This window comes from Cupressus sempervirens, chromosome 4 (genome assembly GCF_028749045.1).
Source record: "Cupressus sempervirens isolate cs-2001-9-10 chromosome 4, ASM2874904v1, whole genome shotgun sequence".
NCBI classification, from domain to species: domain Eukaryota; kingdom Viridiplantae; phylum Streptophyta; class Pinopsida; order Cupressales; family Cupressaceae; genus Cupressus; species Cupressus sempervirens.
The window spans coordinates 803,443,446-803,462,967 of record NC_143121.1 but is presented as its reverse complement, the minus strand read 5'-3'; positions in this window follow the sequence as shown (position 1 = coordinate 803,462,967).

The following is a 19,522-nucleotide window of genomic DNA, read 5'->3' as shown; positions in this document are numbered from 1 at the left end:
ATCTTAGGTATTATTATCTCTATGTCTAAGTCAATGTCTTCTTCAATTTCTTTTCAAGTGATCAAAAGTTTCAATGGTTGCATTGGTTTTACTTCAATGAGGACTAGTTTGACCTTTGGAATAGATGCAATAGTAGACATAGAAGGGTTGGCAGTGAAAAATGGAATAGAGCTTAAGGATTGAATGCCAATAGAAGTACTAACCAGACCAAAAACTAAAACATTTCCCAAAAATGGTACCACACTTGGTAGAATACCCATAGAAGTGTCTAAACTAATTGGAATCAAAGTAGATGCAGACAATGCTAATGAAAACAAAACTGTAGAGCTTACTGGAATTGATGAAGACAAAATTGTAGAACTTACCTGATGCACTAACTAAAGATGCAAAAGGAGAGGAAGCTAACTCAGTAGCTAAAGAAGTAACAGTCAACTTTGTAGATGAAGTGCTTGACACTTCTATTGTAGACACTTGGAGCTAGGAGGTGGCTAGTGAAGATTGAGCAATTGATGTTGTTGTTGTGCTCACAATCTCACTAGTAGAAGCTATCTCCATAGATGTGACAGTATGTGGTGGAATATGAGGAAGAGATGCAATTGCTTCTACTGCAATTCTGACTAGATCATCTTCATCCTTTTCTTTGTCTTTTGCTTCTTCCTCATTTCCTTCCTCATCGATTTCTTCTACTTCCTCCTCCTCTTCTTCCTTCTCTTCTTCTTTCTTCTCCTCCATCAGAGCATGCAATTCACCTTCAATAACTATGATGGAAGGAGTGTCATCATCATCATCATCACTATCATCATCTTTAATTATAACAGTTTCATCTAATGGTTTGTTGAGATGATAAACATCTCTCCAAATGTCTGAGGCATGCTTAACCACTAATTCTATGTTATTCATTAATATAAAACATGAGTTAAGCTTTAGAATGATTCTGTCTTTATGCTCTTTTATTGCCTTCTTTACTTCTGCATTACTCAAATTAGGTACTAACTATCTCAACTATTGTTCAAAGATGTCTTTTACAGTTTGCACCGTGTTCTCCCATTTGACTTGGATTTTGGCAAAAAGATCTACATGGATTTGAGGTTGAATTTGAGTATGGGAGTATTTTCATATACCCAACTTCTCCATGACTAAGTCCTCAATCTCTTTCTGCTCAACTAGAGTCTGAGTCTCATATTTGAGAACTTTGAAGTTACATATTCTTGCTCCAACTCTTAGTTGTTTCATCCTTTCCTCAAATTTAGGTGGAGAGTGAATAAATACAGGTTTAGTTTTACCTTTCCTACCTCTCCTAGAGAACACTGCAATTGGTTTCTTTTGAGGTTTAGTGATAATCACTCTACCTTTCTTCCTTGTTGGTTCCTCTTTCTCTGATTCTTCTTCTTCATCATAATCCTCCTCTTCATCCTCACCCTTGCCCTCGGTAAGCATTAGAGGACCTTCAGCTATCTTCAATTTGGAAATCCTCTTCTTTCCTCTACTGAGAGCTTGAGTAATCTTGATACTAAGCTCTATCCTCTTCTTGGCTTCCTCGTAAGTGCCAAATGCAGGAAGATTTGGATTCGCTGGCTCATTTACTAAAGCCTCAATGATGTCTCTAGCTTCATCAATGTTAATTTCATAAGGCAATGGTTTTACCCATGCCACTCTCAATATGACTTCTTGAATGTACACTCTATCATAGTCCACCATGAAGCATATGTCATCCTTGTAGTTTTCCAGAACCTTGGCTAGGATTTGGAATCTATTGTTCATTTTCACCTTGAATGCCTCAAAATAATTATCCAACACCCTTTCAAATTTTTCACCTATTTATTCAATAAATTCATTTATTTGATAAAGAACAGGGGTGTCTTTCCTCCCTATGACTGTGCCCTTAGATGGAAAGAATTTTTGAACATAAAAGAATAAATAGGTAAGCAATGAACCGAACTTAAGGAATTATTCTTGGAAGTCTTCACACTTTCAATGTTTTTGTTCAATTTCTTTAGTAATACATCTGACAAATCAAATTCAAGGTTCTTCTTTATAACCTTGTATGCTAGGTCAACTGCCTCACAAGGGATGTTATTCAACCAACTTGAGCTATAGATTTTGTTGGTGCTCAAAATTGTAGCCCAAATTTTGAGCACCATTGAAGAAATTGAGCCCTATAAACACTTTTAAGTGAGATTGTACCCGGCTATACCTTTGAGGCCCCTAAGGTGTTTAATGTTTCTAACACCCTGCATTTAGCCTATCAACATGTTCCTTGAAGTTAAATTGATATTTCGAGCTACTCCGTGAGATCCCGTTTTGAGCAATTGTAAAATCTATATATTACCCTGTGTAAACCAGTGACAGAAGGCCTTGTTTGCATTATAATATCTTGCACCAAGTAATGTTTCATGACCCACCACTTTGGGAGTGTTTAGTGTCCATACCCAAGAACCTATGTTTCAAATTTTGAGTCATTTTGAGTTCATTTGACTATGTTTTGAATCCCTCAAAGTTGGTAGTTTATTGTTTTCACACATTTGCAAATTGCACACATTTCTAGGAAGCCTTGTTTGATGAGTTATAACTTTTGACAAGTTGACCAAAATGTTAAAATTCTTTTTGCGTTGTATTTTAGACGTCAAATACTTGTTATGTTTCAACTTTTAGCTTATGACAAATCTGTTTGATCAATTCTCAAATGTGATTCCAAACGCAATTTGTATCTTTTAGTGGTCAGCATTTACAGATTTGTCGGGACCCCTGTTCGTGATGTTATATCTTGAAATCCATGATTACCTAACTCAAATGGATTGTACCACTGTGTTCACCTCTAAAAATTACTTTAAGTGTGCCAATTTTCAAGTCATGACAAATCCGTCTACACACTTTTCCAAGTTAATTCCATTTCCAAAAATCGTTATCTTGTCAATGTTTCCAGTCAAGAATTCTGAGTAGCTTACTTTGAGTGCTCACCATTTGCGCCCAGTTATTCCTCATGAGCCCAAATCATAGATCCATATTTTCCTCATGACAAAGAACCAGCATTCCATTTTTTGTTTTCCCAAGTATCCATTTGCCTAGTTTTCAAAGCCAAATTCGAACCCATTTTATTGCTTTCTGACGTGTTTTCTTGTAGGTAATTCTGAAAGGTCAACTTTGACAATGAATATCTTTTGACCTCAAATTCTTCATGAAACAAGATTTGACGGGGTGCAAGTGTGTGGAACAAAGAATCAGCGAGTCAGATTTCAAGGCTTGATTAGAGATTTGGGTCAGTTTTTAAGGCCAGTCAACGAACCTCCCGGCACAAATTTGACAATTTGTACAAAAGGTGGAAATGAGTTTTAATGATCATTTGCTGCTCGAAATTAGTTCTAATCAACATTAGATAGTCAATGGTAGATCAATTTATCAGTTCAGTTGTTCGAAAATGAAAATTTTTTTAGCCGGACCCACTCTGGGGCCTGACTGACTCCAACCCATTTTTTGTCCAAATGTTTGGACATGGAATGATGTTTTCAGGGGTTGCAATATTTGAAATGATAACTTTTTCATTATTTTCTTTTGGGGTTGAAAGAAAATGTGGATTATAGGCAATGTAGTTGGAGCAAGGGGAATCAAGCCTTGTGTCTCCTCCTTTGGAGCAGATCAGCTTGATGGAACAGATAAGAAGGAAAGAAAGGGGAAGTACTCCTTCTTCAATTGGTTTTTCTTTGGCATTAAAAATTATGGATGGGTGTGGGGATTTGGGGTTCCCATTATAGCCTTGTTGGTATCTATAGTTATTTTTGTGTATGGAGCTCCTTCCTACAAGTTCAAGTATCCTACTGGAAGTCCTCTCGCAAGATTTGCATGGGTTTTATTTGTATCTATAAGAAAATAGAGAATGAAGGCTAATGAGAATAATGTTTTATAAGAAGTGATGGTTGAGGAGAAGCCGGCTAAGTCAAATATGCCATCATTTTTTAAACAAAGCCAAGAGTTGAAGATTTCTTGATTTAAAATACAACAATCACCCTCCCTTATGGCTGAACTATAGCTCTTAACCAAAATATATATATATACATATTTTAAAACTCAATGGGGTTAAAAATATGTTGTAGTTATTAGCCCATTTTTCATTGCCTTTACATGCTTGAGCCCCCATACATCTGAAGTCACTGATTGAAGGGCAATCAAAGGCAAAGACTCTAAAGATAAAGGAGAATGCAATAGTTGAAGGGTAGAAAGAACCTCGCAAGCAGTTAAAAAGAAGCTGCCCTCGTTGAAAACAAAAGCAGCCCACGTATAGAGAAAAGAAAGAAATGAATTCTACATGTAAAAGACAAAGTTAAAAGGCAAGAACAGAGCCACCATGCCAAAAGGAAAAGAGTGTTCAGGTAGCGAAAAGGGGATCCCACACAGCCTGTAGATGGAGATGCCCACAATCAAGAAGGAAATAGGAGAATATATTGCTAGTTGTGCCCAAGGGAAGACACACTACAAGGTTTGGAATTGATGCATAGAAAATTCAGAAAAGTTCAAACGCATCAAATTTTCAAAAGGATGAAAGATTTGGATTATTAAAAAAATTTATATAGTTAAGACTAGATAAATTTTTTCATTTTTTCATTTTTAAGCTCTGATATAGTCCAGGAGCGTAATTTTCAAATGTCCATAATAGGGGCATTTTTTGTCCGAATTAGGCACTTCAATATACCGTTGGAACTAGGAGAAGCTAAATTTTCCAGATTTGGGGTCAAATTTTGCACAAGTCTTCACCAGTTCAAGCTATAAGCAATTTTGTAATTTTCAGGGCATTCTCAGTAAAAAAGGCAGAATTCATCATGGAGTGTCAGAATCAGTTGAGGAACATATACTGATGTCTGTTATGCTTAAAATGAATTCTATAATTGTTTTGACTCTTCTTGAGTTCATTTTTAACCAAATTTTACCGTTCCAGATCAAGCATCAAATCAATTACTTGTTCAATCAGATATATTAGATGTTTTGTGCTTATGGAGGCATAACTAATTGAAGATTTGATATGCAAGTTGAGGGGAAAGATTAAAAGGATGTTTTTAACCTATTGAGAAGGTTTTCTAGCTAGACATATGTCATGTTTTGATCAAATTCGAGATTTCTTCTTCTATATCTTTCTTTTCTTTCTCTATTGTAAGGGTTCCAAATTTGGTCACTAAGAAATCAGTTGGTTCAAGTCTTTGGAAAAAAAAACCATTCACTACTGTGATACCAGGTTTTGGTACCAATTTTTGATGTATTCCCATGACTGTGGCACCAGATTCTTTAGCAAATTCTTCTTGTATAAACAATAGTAGGTAAGACAAATACAGATAGTTCAAATCTATTAGGTTGCATCATGTTTTTCATTTCATGCATATGACTCTATAAGTTTCAAGGAAATTAATACAAAGAGCAGTAGGTGATTGAGTTTCAGTTGAATCTTGTCTCCATTCTCAGTGAGTTGTAATGTTTTATGACCTTTGAACAAAAAGCTTAGGTCATAGTTGTAGTCCCTTAAGGCTGTATGTTATTTTGTTGTTGCTTATGACTCAAGGAGTTATGTAAATGCTTCTTGGAATCAATAGGGTTGCACGTTCATTGAGAAGGATATCATGTAAGAATGAGGTTTGGATTGAGCAGCGATGTTTATTTACAAGGTAAATAGATAGATCGTATATCTAAATATATACATGAGTATCAGATATCCATATGTATGCATTTGATTCATGGATTTTCCCAATGGATTAGGCACTGGTCAGTTACAGGATCATTAAAGTCTTACTGCTGCATATCTGAGGGTTTGTTGAATTCAACATTATTAATTAAACATTCTTTCTCTTTCATGTTGAAGGACCTAAATGTTTAACCATCGCTCAGCTTATGAGATTCATAGCTTTACATTTAGCTACTATAGATCTGTGTCATTTCATGAGTCATTAGGAGAAATAAGGGTAAAATTTGCTTAATAGATTCAAGGGTATATTTTTGCATTGGTACGGTATCATTTGAATCTGAGGTCTACCCATCTAGGTTTAGCAGAGCCTGAAGTAGAAGAAGTGTCTAGCCTTATAGTTGGCCTATTGTCAAAAATGGGATGTTGAAAATGGAAGTTAGTTGCTCCTAGATATGTTAGTTTCTCAGTGGGATAATTGAAAACCCTTCAACATTTTCAAACAACAATAGATTTTATGTGCAATAATATGGAAGCCAAACCTAAGCTCTATGTCAGTGATATTATTTAATTTCAAACCTCTACCATCCCACTCTGCTAGGGTTTTCTTCTGCAATTCCTCTTGACCTAGGGTTTTGGTTGAATTGGCTTTGCTTTGTATTGGTAGACCCATAACCTTGTGTATCATCTGCTTTGTAATTAGAATGGGTTGCTCCAACCATAATTGACCATTGTGAAACTGACTCAATATGTATCTTATCCATTTCACTTAGAAATTTTGAGGCATGTGAGGGATATGAGTTAATCCTTTAACTTCCAAATGTTTATGCTTAGGTTTCAAAACTCTATCAACACACATATCAGCTAGGGTAGTATCCATTTCTAGTGTCCCTAATTCTTGAATAGAACATTTAAAGTGAGTTCGTATGTCATCAATTAGGAGTACCTTAGGTGGGATTTGTGACTGAGCACAGTAAGGATCAAATGATTTAGCAACGACCAGAACAATCTTGAAATTGGGTGCTTTCCATTTGACGCCCTTAACCAATATTTTGAAACCCTTCTTTGATTTAGTGCTGCTTCCACTGGTAGATGCCATCACTGCTTGATAGATGATAAAATTTGTGAAGATCTCACTGCTAAATCGCTTGAAAACACTACAATGCTCTTTCAAACCACTCTACTCTTTGAATGTTGTGGATGTGATGAAAAATGAAGTCGAAATTGCCCCTTTTGTTGAGAAAATTTTCATAAATGCTCAGTGCCATTATGACAAAGTGCATGACAGATTGTCATCCACTGACCTAACTTGGCAAGAGTATCAACTCGGCAGAGGAACCAAATTTCTCTTATTCCTGACCTCGCTCGGTAAGGTCTACAACCAACTTTCCTTGGTAGAGTCTAATGCAACTCGATCGATGAAAGATGACCTTTCTATGATCCTAGTGTATCTAGAATACTGATTGGATCATTCGCATTCCTCATATTTCTTAGAACTACTTATGATTTTCTTGATGAGTACAGCTCCAATACATTCTTAGGAATTTAGTTTGAGGGGATGGAGTCACCCACTTCTTGAGTGACTTCACTACCATGATTTGAGCTTGTATCCTCAGTAGATTTAGGAATCCATTGTTGCCTCATTTGTTTCCTTATATTTTCAGCCCTTGCTTTCTTTTCATCTTCAACTTTGCCTATATTCATGCAATTTTTAGTTATATGACCGAGTTCAGTGCATGTGTAACACCTTATAGTAGTATCTTTCTTTCTTAGGTGATGCGTTGCACAATTTATGCCAATGTGACCATATTCTCCACAATAATGACATCTGCACCAGGTATTGTAGTCCCATCCAAATATTGCCTTTACAAATTGTTTAGCTGGATTGAATGATTTGGATTTGCATTGAGATGCCTTGTGACCATGCTTTTTGCATTTGTGACATTTACCTTCAAAATTTGGTTTCTCCTTGCATTAATTGGTTTTGTAACCATGTTAATTGCATTTGTAGCACTTCCCATTGAATTTTTCTTTTCCATTGCTCCAGCATTTGTTTGATGTATGACCAATTTTCCCATAATGATTACATGAGGGTTTTTTATTCCTTTTTGCACCTTGCTTGGAAGATTCACCTTGTTCTTCATTCTATCCCAGTCCTACTTTACCTTTTTGCCTAAGAAGATTCTGCTCATTTTGTTGATTCAATTGATTCATGTCTTCTTGGGATTTCAACATTCTCTCATTGATTTGTTTTTCAGCATTTAGGTCATTCTTCAATTTTTCAATGATTTTCTTTTCACATCTCTATTCTCTCATTATTCTTTCATTGATTTCCCTTTCATAACTTAGATCACTTCTTATTCTTTCATTCTGTGCTTTGTGAATTTTGATTTCTTCATGTTGATTGGATTGATTCTGTTCTTCATTATTTCTTGCCTCTAAGTCTTCATTTGTCTTATTTCTTTGTTCCAAAATTTCACATAGCCTGATTGATTGGATTTCTTGTTCTCTTTTGAGTTTTCTTTCTTCTTCTTACAAAGAGCCATTTTTTGCTAGGAGTTCCTTGATTGCCTCATTAACTTCATCTGAGCTACTTGATGGGAAAAAGTATTCAATATACTGATGGTCATCTATTTGTCTTGCAAGTTCATTCCTTCTTTTTAGGGATTGGAAAAAATGCTCCTTTGCTTCTTTGTGTAGACACCTAAATTTGATTACACCGCTTTGGTAATCCTATTTAGCTATCTCTAAAAGTCATCATTAATTAAATTCCTATTTATTTAATCCTTTGCCATCCCCTAGCTGATTAATTTAATTAATCATCTATAGTCCTAATTGATAAATCAAATAACCCATTATTTATCAATTAATCCTATTCTCCTATCTAATTCCAAATCCCAAATTTATTAAAATCACTTTAATAAATAAAATCCTCAAATCTAATAACCCCTAAACTATCCTAAATCCTCCATCTAGCCTAATCCACCCCATTCACCCATATTAACTAAAGCTTAGCCACTAACTCACCCACCCTCATCACTACCATCCACTTGCACATCTCTAACATCCCTAAACTAATCCTAACCCAAGCCTAACCCATCCCCTAATCATTTGCACAATCCTAAATGAGCTTAAGACTTTCCTAATCCAAACCAAAGTCTCCCCTCAAAATATTCCAACCACCAAGCCATAAGTGCTCTTACAAAGCCATGAATGACTCTTACAAGCTCATTCATTGCTCTTACAAGCACTTATGAGGGCCATTTAAAGCCTTGAGCCTCCTTTGTTGACTCATCCATGCCCTTTCCTCCACCTACTCTCCCTGTGACATGTGTCACTCTCTGATTGGTGCTAAACAAGCACAATCCATGTACTCCCCTTTGAGTGCATCCTAGCCCTCCCTCACCATCTTGCCATCCTTGCATCTTACCCCTCCATCCCTCAAGTCCTTCACCTATAAATTGGATCCCCTCCCAAGCCATTTTATCACAACCCATTTTAGTAAAGTTATCATGCTAATTTGAGAAATAAAGCCATCAACCATACCCTCATAATGCCAAATTGAGAGCTCACAAGGCTACCAATTTGCCATTGTCCATCTCCTACACTAAAGCAATTGAGTATACAAGACCTATCAAATAGACACATCCATATATCAAGTGACCCTCCTCATTGAGAGAGCTTATCCATGGCTCATATTCTCATTTGAGGAACTCACTTTGTCTCTCTTTATATGTTTTGTTAGTTTAGTTTTGTGAATGCTTTGTTTACTTCATTATTTTTCTATCACTAAATTCACATACACATTTTGGCACGCCCGGTGGGACCCCACAAGGGTCATTTTAATCTTGTTTAAATGCTATTTTCACATGCTTTTTCATGTTTTGGCTAACCATGGAAAAACTAACATAATGGCAATATCTTTGTTTGTGTTGCTTTCTGATTTTGCTTGCAGGGTCACATTGAATGCCTCAAGAACACGCTCCCAACCTTGTCCTCAATTTTCACCCAGCAAATGGTCAAAAAATAAAACATTTTGCATCCTCACGACCCTAGGTTCACGATCCTGTAGTCTCAGGAACGTGCCATCAGACTGACAGGGATGCGATCCCACAGCCTCAAGAACGAAGAAAGACCAGCGGGAACATCGAAAAACCAGGTCCAATCAACTCGCAAATTCCCATAAACCCAACCAACAAACCTACAAGCCAACCTTTTAGTGGGAACGTACCTCAGAACGGTGGGATCGTCATTCCTGCTAGCGAGAATGCTGACTATTTTCTTGTCTTAACTTCTCATGATTTGTAATAAAACTTTGTCCGTAGGATCATCATTCCCGCTCACGGGAACATTATAAGGGCATAAACCTGCAGGATCACTCTGTCAAAAAGAGTTCTCAGGTTTTTGACTTGTGTTTTTTTACAGTATTTCCTGTCATTCCCACGAACAAGAATTCTAGCAGGATCATGAACCATCCTGCGGGAATGTGGGTACCCTCACAGGAACGTTGTTTCTTGCCTTTTCCCTACAGGAAGGTTACCTTTATTTGGCTGTCATGTTAAGTCATTGTCTTGAGTGCTTCTAAGTTAGGAAAAATTGACTTGTTTGCATAATCACTAGGTACAAATCAAACACTTCATTTTGGTGCTTTAAAAAAAAGAACAAACAAATCTTTCTTTTGCATGCAACTTAGGCAATTTTGATTTTTGAACACTTATGAAATTGGTTAAGTCAAAAACAAATCAACTAAAATCAAATTAAGTAGTTTTTCATTGGAATCACCCTCTTTAATCACCCATCATTCTAACCATTGGTTGCAATATCAGTGCCATATATGGGGATGGGTCTACCTAAGAGAGTGTTAAGTGTTCCATAATCAAATTCTACTTAATTAGCTTTTGAGGTTTTGTCTTAACTTATAAGATTTCTTGAATGTCAAAAAATCTAGATTAAATTGATAACACTTCATTTGGGGCATAAAAATTGAACAAATCTTGACATGGAGGGCATCCGGGTGCGCACTTGGAATCGATTTTTTACACACATCTTTATTTTGGTCTTAAAACAAAATCACACTCAATCTTGAATGCCTTAAAGAAAATCAATCGATACTTGATGTGGAGGGCCTCTAGGTGCACAAGTTTACTTTTTGTTGACCCTAAATCTTCTTGGTGTATTCATTCTTTGGTCACTTCTCTTTTGTTGGCACATTTCAAATTGGAATTGAACCTTTGCATCTTAATCACGTGTGTTTTCAAAAGTCTAGATTAGAAAACTTAAGCATCAGTTGGGAAAGAATTTTGTCTTTTAGTCCAAGATCATCCAAGTCTTCTCTCCCCTTGTCATCTTTCGAGGCCATCTTGGGTGCATAATATTATGATCCAAAATCTTGTTTAAGTTTTAAGAGGCCTGCTTGGGGATTTCATCACCCCTTGGGACAACCTCAACTCCAGCATTTCGGCAGAGTATAAAGATCGGGAGGTGAATCCAAAGTCACCTCTCTTGGGATCAAGATTTTTTCATTCGGGCTAAGCCTCAAGGAACTTTATACCCTTGAGAAGTGAAAGAGGAGAAGTGGGTTATTGCTCCTCTTTATTGTGTGACATCTTTTTGGTTTCATCTATAGATTTTGGCCTCACGTGCCTTACGTATATCGAGGACTCCCCAGATAAACCAATTGTCAGCTTTGTAGCCAACCATCTAGGATGTTCATGTGCTTGAAGTGATTGCTCAAAACATTTGTAAAAATATACACACTCCTTGGCGCAAGTATCACATTCTGGGAATCAAAACTTCTATCTGCTTGTTCTTATCTATTGTTTGATCTTTTACTTGTTGAATGAATGTTTTCCAAACTTGGTCAATCCTAGCATAGGGAATACTTAGCGTAGTCACTGCCTCTAAAGAACCCCATGGTTGTGATTCTTAATCCTTGGAAGTATCTCATGTCAAGCCATCCTAAGACTAAGTTTAAGAAGGCTAAGCTTCCTCAAATACTAGCCTATAAGGAAATTGAAGCAAAACATAAGAAGCATACCCCCAACCCTAAGATTGCTAAATTGGATCAAATTGAGAAAGATGAAGCTGAAGTACATTGCAAATTGAATGGGACTAAAAAGTCCAAAACCTAACCCTTTGACATGGTGTTAATACGAGCCTTATCCACAACTCTACTGTTACTCATTCTAATTAGGTCCTTCCTTTTTCCCCACACACTTAGACACTTATAGGTTTAGTCTCTCATCTAGTAATTGCACTATCCCATTCAAGCATTTGAAGTTAGACCATCTCCTCTCATCTTAGGTTGTTGAAGAAGAATCCTCCATCTGCATTGTTAAAATCTCAGCATTATTTCCTCACTCACTTAGAAAAATCTTTGCATCACATCTCTTATCATCCTGAGTATCCTTGAAACACAACACTTTGCTAGGAATAGGTTCCTTTTGGTGTCCCACATCACCTTGAGCCAAAGGTTAGGGTCACACCTTTTGCATCACCATCACATTTCCCGCATTCATATTTTAGGAACACATAGGCTTCTTGCACTTAGCATCATATCCTTTTAGCGCCCTTAGTATCATCCCTCACTGCATTTAGGAGAAGGATCCTTTCATGCCACCCACCACATGTTTTCGTAGGCACACACAGAAAAAAGACATGGATCCTAGTCATAGTGGTAACACATCTTGAGCTTAGCCATACCCTACGGTATCCATGACACCATCAAACCCACCACCACAAATCCTAGAAGAACCAGGATCATCCATATATATTGAGGCTTTCATGAACCAACGTAGTCATGCTACTATCATAAATGCCATCATAGATCGCAACAAGGAAACCATCATGGAAAATTTCTTATGAGACAATGTTGGTGTCTTCGAGTTTGGACGTCCACCACCTATCAATATAACAGATCCTACTCACCCATTGTTTGGATGGCAACCACCTCAGGTAGAACCAATGGACCCAAATATCCCCTCAACCCAGGTGTTGGTTCCCATTCCACAGAAGACTCATCCCATTCTCACTCAACCATTAGTGCATACTACATCTCAACCAATCTCAAGTATGTTAGGATAAACCACGAACAGAAATAAAAACTACATGCAAATATAACCAATAACAAAAATAATAGAACACACAAAAATGAACACAAGGCACCAAGATTTAACGTGGTTCACCCAATCCCTGCGCTACGTCCACCAAACAGCAAGTCCGATCTTATTACAATCCAGTGATTACAACCTGATTACAATCCGTAATCCCTTACAGCTCAATACCGCCGCAAGAACCAATTTCGTATCACCACACATCAAAAATACCCAACCCTAAGCCCTTTTTATACAAGTATTAAACCGCTTTAGGGTTATAACATGTCGGCCATATGTCAGCCATAATATCTCGGCTACCATGTCGGCTACTTCCAAAAAAAAAAAAATTTCGGGCCGATGCCCCGAACCCCACTATTTATGAAGTATGTATAGTACTTTCCTGATCAGTCACCACAATCCAACAAAGTATACCATTTGCATCTGCTTCCACCACCCATCTTTTTGCTCCACCAAATCCTCCATTTGCATCTAGCATGACTACCTTTTCGTTTCCACCCCATATTGCATCTAGTCCATTTGCTACTCAAATACCACCATTAGGGTCCAATACCTCATCCTCCATCCCACCAAACATCACTATCAACCCCTTTGTAACTAGCCAAAGCTCTTCACCTACTTTTCCTTTGGGACCTTGGAATTTTGTTGCGACACAGGTACCTATCATTAGTTTTCCCCCTAGCACTGCAATCATGTTCACACCTTTGACACTGTCATCCACCACTTCACATAGCTATTCACTCCCACCCCTCACCAACTATTTCTCCATGCCACCTCTAGGCAATAGCCCAAATCCACTACCACTACAATTCTCTACAGTAAACACTTTGCTGCAAATTAACTACCTTGCACCTACTCCAAATCAGTCCTACTTTCAAGCAGGTACGCAACCCACATATATTGGGCATGGTATATATTCCCAGAGCATAGTACAAGCATCATTTGCATTACCACCATTCCAGCTGCAATTTTCACATCAGCAATATGCCCAAGCACCCACATAGAACCACCTCATAGGGCAGCAACCTCATAGTTATCTACCACACCTACCTCAACAAATGCAATAGTATGCACAACCCACATCCTAGCAAACCATAGCATCTACTCCACCAGCTATGCAAACCATTTTTCCATAGATTCCATATGGTCATCAGAGTTCTCCATATCACACTTTAGATTCTGACACATATCCCACACCAGGGGTACCTAGATTGGGGGTACCTGCTCCTCCACCTGTAAAGTCTGAATGGGAAGAGATGAAGAATGCTCTCAAAGCCCTCAAGGATGGGATAGACACCAAAACTTTCAAATTTGAAAATGATTGCCCATACCCTTTTGATAGGACTATCACATTGACTCAATTTCCTAAACATTTTGAGATCCCCAAGTTTGACAAATTTAGGAGGAAGAGTGATCCAGTCACACATGTTAAGGAATTCTATATGCATTCTGAGGAGGTGGCTTATAATGATGTGTTCCTCATGTAGCTCTTTCCCAAGAGCCTAGCAAGACCAGCCTTGGAATGGTTCTGTCGCATCCCTTAAGGTACTATTAAAGATTTTGCAAAACTTTCTGAGGCCTTTGTTGCTCAATATACCCATCTTGTTGAGACTGAATTATCTGTAGTAGACCTTGTTCACACTAAACAAAAGGGAGGAGAGAGTCTTACAGAGTACTTGCAACGCTGGCAAATCCTCACAACAAGGATCTCTTGCACCATCCCTGACCGACATCTTGTCAAGCTATTCATAAACAACGCACACCCTAGCCTTGCTCATCATATGGTTATGAACTATTTGAAAATATACATTGACATCAAAGAAAAAGGAATGGGCCTTGAGCAAGGCCTCATTAAGGATGGTGTCATCAGATTGTACAAAGAAAACACCCAAGACCGTGGGTCAAGCAATGACAAAACCTGATATTGGAACAAAAACAAGAATACAGTGACAGATGGTGCCACTGAAACTTGACAGGTCCATATTGTTGGGGCGGCTACCATTGTTCCCACCACATTTTTCCAACAACAACCTCCTGCATATCACCAGCCATTCATGCAAACTCATCAGCAAATACCTGTTCCTCATAATCAAACTAATGCTATCACACTAGCAGTAGGTAGTAAACCCCATGTTTAGAGGCAACCACGAACATACACCCCATTGGGGGAACCTCTTGATACAATCTTCAAAAAATTGGCCAAAGATAACCTTGTTCGATATCCACAAATACAACCCTTGGAACCCAATCAGTCTAGAGCATCCTGGTACAAAGATAATGAATATTGCAAATTCCATCGTATCAAAGGGCACACTACCCTTAAATGCATACAACTTAAGGATTATGTACAAGACCTCATTGACCAAAAAGAGATCACAGTGGGGGCACAACCCTCACCTAATGCAGGATTAATGATGTATCAAAATGCTTTCATAACACCAACCTGAGAAAGGCACCTGCAAACCCTCTTGTCAACAAACCTAACAATGCTTCGAGTAAACAAGGTGACAACCGAGACACGTCTCAGAATTATACCTCAGCATACTTAGACTATGGTAGCTTAATTGGTTACATGTCCCAAGTTGAACCATCTGTTAATGTAATCAATATCAAAGGCCCAGGTATGTAGTGTGTAGTTGCTACCCATCAGACACGACTCAATATAGCTGGTCCACCTGTATCCACATAAATCAAACCACCATCAGCACAACCACCTACATCTTGAGCATCTCCATCATAATCACCTTCACTAGGGCCACAGTATAATTTCTTGAAACACCTTGGGAACATGGCGGCCTAGATCTCCATCCTGGATCTCTTATGGACAAGCCCACTTTATCAAGAGATCCTTGATAGCACTCTACATGAGTCACGCATCCCCTTCGACATAAATGCCACTGAGTTTCGTAACTTTTTTGGCCATCTTTTAGCCTCATGTGCCTTATCTTTCAAAACCACTGATATCCCAACAGTTGAACTTGATCACATCCTCCCACTTCGCATCGCTGTTATGGTTTCTGACTTTGCAGTTAAACATGTCATGATAGATAATGGATCAGATCTAAACCTATGTACTCTAAAGTTCATCAAGCAGGCAAGATATACTAAAGCAGATATCATCAATGAGGTGATCACCATCAAGGCATATGACAACTTGGAGCATACTACTGAAGGAACCATCTTGCTTCCTGTCAGAGTTGGCCCAGCCACTCAAGAAACACTTTGTCATGTAGTTGATCTTAATCTTCCATATAACATCCTCCTTGATCGTCCATGGATTCATGCCATGAATGGTGTTCCATCCACATATCATTAGTGCATCAAATTTTCACATAATGGCACTAAGATAACCATCCACACAGATCCTGAACCCTTTGCTTATTGCAATGCAGTTGAAGCTTCATACACAAATCATTGTCCTGGGATCAAAATTGGCACCACCATGGCTAGCTCCTCTGGCACCTGCCATGATCCAGACACCATTTTAGCCTTCACTCTCTCCATATTTAAGATCAACTACCAAGGTTGTGGCAAGTATAGTCTCACAGATGCTTTTGTTGTTGGTACTCTACCACTTGACACACATACTCAAGGATGCCCAATACATCAAGGGCCTATACCAGAAACTACCTCTTGGCTCCACCAGTTGGGCCCTACCACATTTGTCACCAAAGGTATCCTTGATAGAGTAGAAAATGCACCAAACATTAACATATGGCTATACAAAGAGCCACCTCCTAAAAGTGAAGCACTTCTTGATCACTTTAAATAGAAATATCCCTGGTCACATCACTTGGCCATGGAAAAATGGGATTATCAAGGAGGTGATTTAGGCTACTATGAATTAGGCATGAGACAGCCTATAGAAGCACACCAAGGGAAAAAAACCAAAGGCTTGGGCTATGGACTCCCCGCAACTAGGGGCATTACAACAGAAGGCCACACCTTTATGAACATCCAAAACACTCTCGTTGAGGTTGAAGACATCCCTAAGGAAGTTAAAAAGAAAGCTTACGATGATATTCTCCTTGAAAAAATAATCCCCAGAGCCTCAGTGCTCTATTAGTTATCCCTTAATCTCATCGACCTCCCCCTCGCTCACCCCAAACTCATAGATTGGGACCAACCAAGTGTTGTTCATGTTGATGAGTTCTCTACCGAGCATGCACTCCTTAAATTCATGGGGGCAAAAATGCCACATAAATGGTCGCCTCCACCATCGGCGTATGTCTGTAAGCTAGATCCTGCAAGTTACTTTGGGGAGGAGGAAATCTCTAGTCGCAAAAATGAAATGTTAAAAGAAACAAAAAAGCAAAAAAATAAAAGAAAAACATCTCGTGGTGAAAACTCCTCTGGAGCGCCATCGGGTGACTCAAAAAATGAAACAAAAATAAAGGACGTATCCCATGGTGAAAACCTCTCAGAGGCACCTGAGGATGGAGATTTCATCCTCCCCCCACAGGAGCATCGACCTCCTATATCTTTAGTTTTGACAGAAGAAACTCGGCCTATAGATATCAGTCTGATAGAGATACCACATATCACATACATCACAGCCTCTTTACCACCTAAACAAGTAGAGCTTCTTCTTGAAGTCCTCCGTGAAAATATAGGCCTCTTTGCATGGTCATATCAGGATATGCCAGGGTTGGACCCCAAACTAGTTGTACACCATCTGGCAATAGATCCAGGGGCCAAGCCCGTCAAACAGAAACTCTGAAAAATGCACCCCAAGGTGGCTTTATTAGTCAAAGCAGAGTTAGAGAAGTTGTTAGAGGTCAAAATCATTTGACCAATAGATTATTTTGAATGGATTTCTAATATGGTACCTGTTACCCAGCCCCCTAGTGATATCAAAATTTGCACCAATTTTTGGGATCTTAATAAAGCTTGTCCAAAGGATGACTTTCCATTGCCAAATATCGACATGATTATGGATCTGACCGTAGGTCATGAACTCTTGTCACTAATGGATGGTTTCTCTGGATATAATCATATTTGTATAGCAGAAGAAGATCAGCATAAGATATCATTTACTACACCTTGGGGCACATTCTTCTACAATATGATGCCCTTTGGGTTAAAGAATGTTGGGGCAACCTATCAGCACGCGATGACGGTCATCTTCCATGACCTAATCCATAAGATACTTGAAGATTATGTAGATGATATTCTAGTCAAATCTCTTAATGCTCTGGATCACTTGTCTCACCTCAAAGAAGTGTTCAACCGATTGGCAGAATATCATCTCATGCTAAATCCAAAGAACTGTGTCTTCGATGTTACTTCAGGAAAGCTCCTAGGCTTCATTGTGTCACAGCACGGTATTGAGATTGACCCTAAGAAGGTCAAAGCAATCATGGATATGGCTCCTCCTAAGACACTCAGGCACCTTCGTTCTTTGTAAGGAAAACTCCAATCAGTTTAGTGATTCATTTCTCAGCTTGCTGATAAGTGTCAACGTTTCACTCACTTGCTTAAGAAAGATCAAAATTTCCAATGGGACCTAGCTTGCCAGTGCAATTTTGAGCTCATCAAACAATACTTAGCTAATCCACCTATTTTGGTTCCCCTAGTTGCAGGGTGCCCACTCATATTGTACATCACAGCCACTCCCACAGCATTAGGAGCTCTGCTGGCACAACTTGATGATGTAGGAAAGGAACGAGCCATTTATTACATTAGTTGAACATTAGTGGGCTATGAGCTCAACTACAAGCCAATTGAAAAGGCATGCTTAGCAATAGTATTTGCCACCCAAAAACTATGTCACTACATGTTGAGCCATACTATACAACTAATATCAAAGATTGATCCATTAAAATGTATGCTCTCTCGTATAGTACTCACCAGACACCTGGCAAAATGGGTTATGCACCTCAGTGAGTTTGACATTCAATATGTTGATAGAAAGGCCATCAAAGGCAAGGCTATTGCAGATCACTTGGTTGATGCCCCCTTAGTTGCAGATGTAAGGAAACTTGGCAATAAAGAATATAACCATTTCCACATAACCCGTAATAAATCTAAAATTAACACGGAATTAAAATCCACATGCAAGAGAATAGACAACATATCCACAAAATTGTGACACAAGATATACCCTGGGAAACCCTCATTGAGGGAAAAACCCAGCCTCCAAAAGCATCCATCATCATGTATTATTCAGCAAAAAATACCATTGCCATACAACCATGGAAGCCTTCATGGCCATAGCCACAACCGAGCAAACTATGTGAACAAGCATGAATCCACACATCCCATGCCATGCTTTCAACCTTCACAAATGCTCCCTTGGCTAACCTGTCAAGCCTTGTCCCGCTCGACTCTTGCCTTCTATCTTCTCCTTGTCACTCTCTCTGACTCTCTATACAACAACTACCCTTGTGGCTGCTTATATAGTAGCAAGTCCCACAAAACCACCAAGTGGTATTACATAAACCATGTGCTAAAACCACGTGCTACCTAACCCACTGACCCCACATTTAATATTGGGCATTTAATTCTTTTCCCCCAATATTAAATAATTACATGAAATATTTTCACAATGTTATAATACAACTCATCAAGAATATTTCATGGGAATCTTTACATGTTGCACGTCCATCTAGGTACAACATTACATAATAAAAAATAAAATAATAAAATAACAATATTATGCAATGTGTACAACACCCATTATCTCAAAAATCTCCCACTTGTTGTATACATTGCATAGGGTCAATCCGTAGCCACATAAATGAACAAGGGA